We start from the raw sequence: 4,201 nt of genomic DNA, 5'->3' as shown, positions 1-4,201 counted from the left end.
AATGAGCATAAAGTTATAAAAATAAAATAAAATAAAGGAAAGGATGAAAGAAGATAAAGGTTTCCAACGCATAAGGGTGGAGCAAGCAACTTTGTCGGAGTATTAAACAGGCTCGCTGGCAGCAAAGCAAAGCTTGTGTTCTTGTAGTGAATATGTCGGAGTACTAAATAAGCTCACTGGCAGCGGAGCAACACCAGAGATGAAAACTAAGACTCTGGTCATCTTAAATTCGCAACTACAGATTACCCTTGTCCCGGATCGAAACAATCGTGACCTGGAAGCCTTTGTGAACATGTTTAACCGAGTAATGGAGTAGAGGAATATATACCCATAATCAGGTTAAATGGGGAAACCAAGGTAATCCATATGGTGAATCAATACTTCCTAAAGGACTAAGACTTCATGCATAAGGTAATACCTAAACAGAGAAGTCTGAATTCTTCCAGTGTGTCACCAAGTGTTGTCATTGCGACAACAACCCTTCAAAAATTTTGCCTCATTCAATTTTGGAGCCTACCTTTGTTTTCATGAGTTGTCACTCTTAGCTGTCTTGTGTGGTCATGTCATTTGTTCGTGTTTTACTATGTGTCAATCATCCTTTCAACATATATAAGTGTTGATTTGTTGATTTTCCTCCTAGGTCAAAGTTTCCTAAGTGTCGCTTTCTCATCTTATGGAAGTTGATGTGTAGCCTTTCAAAAGATAGAAAAAACATGAGTTTTCTCTATGACCTAGTCAAACTCTCTTCACTTGACATGCACATCTCACATAAGCAAGAAAGTGCATCTTTTTTTCCTAATGAAAACGCACTTTCCAAACTTAGTGACCACACGTGCACTGTTGATGAAAATTGCGCCCACTTGACCCAAAGTGCACTTCCCTTTCCTAGTGGAGCACACTCCTTGTCTTCAGCAAGTGCACACTCCTTGTCTCCAACAGGTGTGCACTCCCAATTCTTCATACATTCGCACTCCTTGTTTGTGTTGAAAATGTAACTAGTTTCAATCTTCATAATTGTTGTACTCATTTCAATATGTATCCTATGTAACAAAGAAGAAAAAAAAAAGAAAAAAATTATTATTATTAAAGCATGGATTCCATGCTCTTTATTTATGGTCTTCTAGGTAAAAGCATGTTTTTCATGCTTCTAGGGTTTTTTAGGTCTTAGGCTTTATTTTCATGAGTCAAAGGAGTCAACATCATGTTTATAAGACCCTTCTCTGAAAATGTATTTATAAAAGGAATTATTTTTTAGTCTAGAAAGTCCTATAATCTCCTAAAGTACAAGTTGGCCCTGGAAACAAGAAGTTTGCCTAAAGGAGGGAATTCAACCCCTTGAGAAGACTATATAAAGGAGCAGTTAGACCTCATTCAACCAAGACGAATTCAATCATCACATTTGAAGTTTCTAGCGAAGGTACAAAATTGGGTCGCTGGTACAAAATCAGGTGCAAAATATGCTAAAGGCACAGAACCGGGTGAGGAATAGGCCAAAGGTACATAACCAGGTGTGGAACAGGCCAAAGGTACAAAACCGAGTGCAAAACAAGCCAAACTTTACTGAACCAGGTGCGGAACAAGCCAAAGGTACAGAACTAGGTGCGGAGCATGCTAAATGTACATAATTAGGTGCGGAACAGGACAACGGTACAGAATTGCATGCATAATAGGCCAGAGGTACATAACAGGTTGAAGGTGCAAAACTAAGGTAATACACCAAAGGATTAAAGTAGTTTTGCAAATTGCAGAGTTGAGGCTGGCAGGTCGAAGTTACATCAGGTTTGTGATTCAACGAAGGACTTGTTGGAAGGGTTGACTTGGTACTTGGAGAAGGATTTGGTCTAGAGTTGGGTCTTTGTATCTCATTTGAAGTAGATTCTAAGAAGAGAATAGTTTTTCTGAGTTTTCCCCTTGGAGGGGTTTTTCCCTGGCTGAGAGCCTAATTTTTGTACCCTCTATTGTTGTTATTTCGTTTTTTATATTTGTTTGATGAAAATACCTAACTAAAGAACATAAAGAACACTAATAAAGTTCACAACCAAAGATCAAGGTAAAGGAAAATAATAATTACAAGTTGTCACTTTACATTTATCCAACAAGGTATCAGAGTTAAGGTGAATAAGGAAGGCAGCTAGAAGGACACTAGAAGGAATTTCTTGTCAAGGGGAAGGAAAAATGAAACTCTCATGGAGTGTCTATTGAAGGAATCTAGTTAAAGACTCATTAGTAGAAGATATACTAATATAGGGTTTCTACATTGAAGAAGACCAAGGACTACATCAATCTCGCAAGAAGGGTGTTGATCTCACAAGAAGTTTATTTGGAAGGCATCAATCTTGGAAGTTGTTAGTGGAAAAATCCTAGCGAACATCTTTCAAGGAAGTCTCTTCAAAGATATTGAAGGCATCAAGAAGGTTGGATACATCATCAAGAATAATCTTGGTTATCAAGTATCATATTATTACATCATGTCTAAATCTACAGGTCATATGGGTTCTTTCTACAAGGAGAGCATTAAGCTCATTCGAGCATCAAATTATCTAGCATGGAAGAAAAGGATTGACCTGATACTCACAGAACAAGAAGTAATGGAGTATGTTACTGGAGAAATTATTGAACCAAGCAAATACAAGACACAATAACTAGCAAAGTACAAGAAAGGGGAAGTAAGGGCTCAAAGGATCATAGTTGAATCAATTAAGGATTCTCTTGTTCCATTTGTTGCAAACATAAAGACTTCCAAGGCTATGTATAATAAGACAATGAATTTTCACTATGTAAGTACAACATGACAAAATATGTCTTTTCGGAATAAGTTATATAGAATGAAGAAATCAAAGGATGGGGATGTGGCATCCTTTCTCATGAGAGTCTCTCAACTAAGAGACCATTTGCAAGGACATGGGGAATCAATTTCTGATTTGGAAGTGACCATCTGTGTACTGAATGCATTATCACTGGAATGGAGTAATTTTGGAACAAGAATCTACTCCAAGAAAGATTCAACTCCCTTTGATGAGGTGTGAGCTCAATGCATTTTAGAAGAATCAAGGATCAAGGTCAAGGAGGATAATGGATCAGAAGAGCAATATCAAACCTTTCTAGACCGAGTCAAGAAGCAGAAGAAAGGAAAGTTTGTTAAGTCCAAGAAGAAAGACACGTCCAAGGTTCAATGCTTCAAGTGCAATGAGCTTGGAAACTTTAAGAGGGACTGTCTAAATCAACAGAACAACAAGGGAAAGGAAAGAAGTGAAGCTCATGTAGTTTAGGTAGTGGGAGAAATAGAGAAGAAGTCGAAGAAGGAAGAAGTAAATGATCTTTACTATTGAAGAAGGCATATTGGCTATCAGGTTCCCTATGAGGTATGTATTGTTATCTTGACCATGTATAGAATCATAGAGAGAAGCATATGATAATATCATGTCTATAATTTACATGGCTAAGCTTCTTTATAGAGATCATCTAGATAGACCATTTTTTGCATAATGTTCATCTAGGTATTATCTAACATTACGTTATAAGTTGTCATCTTGCTTAGTTGAATCATCATGATTCAGGAAGGACCATCATTTTGGAAAGTCCTTGGGAAAAGAATCATGACAAGGTTAGTAGAAATTCCATTTAATGTGGAATCATTATTGTTAAAGGGATGAAGGAATGCAATGGGCCAGGTTGCATGCTCTCTTTAGGGAAGATAGCTAGATGATTGGGTGAAAGCATAGGAATGCATGTTGGATATAAATTTGGGTAAGATTCAAATATACAAAATCTTGTGGAAAGAAAGTTGGTCACAAAATACGCTTTAGTATATGGATATATGATTCTTGAAAAGAATACGATTTGACTTACTTTAAGACGAATAAAAGAGCATGACTTTCTATAGAATATGTAAATAGTGATTAACATACAGTATAATCTCTAGAAGAAAAGTTGTAACTTGGTAATCAAGTTTGATCCTTGGGCACTCTGATGCATGAAGGAAGTTTCAGGGGGAGATGGTCGATGAGGATGTTTATGGAATGAGAAGGTCACCATGATAAGATAAGTGTATTTCATTTATCATTTGGTTATTTTATTAACAATTTATTTTTCTACCTGGAAAATGTTGATTTATGTGTAGCTTGGGAGGTACTCCAAGCCCTAGTGTTCGGGGTTTGGAGGGCATGAAAGTGCCACAAGTAAGCTTGTGGGCTTGGAACCC

This window comes from Pinus tabuliformis, chromosome 2_2 (assembly GCF_031772625.1).
Source record: "Pinus tabuliformis cultivar Carrire ecotype Pingquan chromosome 2_2, CPIR1, whole genome shotgun sequence".
NCBI lineage: Eukaryota > Viridiplantae > Streptophyta > Pinopsida > Pinales > Pinaceae > Pinus > Pinus tabuliformis.
The sequence above is the reverse complement of the archived record's forward strand: the minus strand, read 5'-3'. Positions refer to the sequence as shown.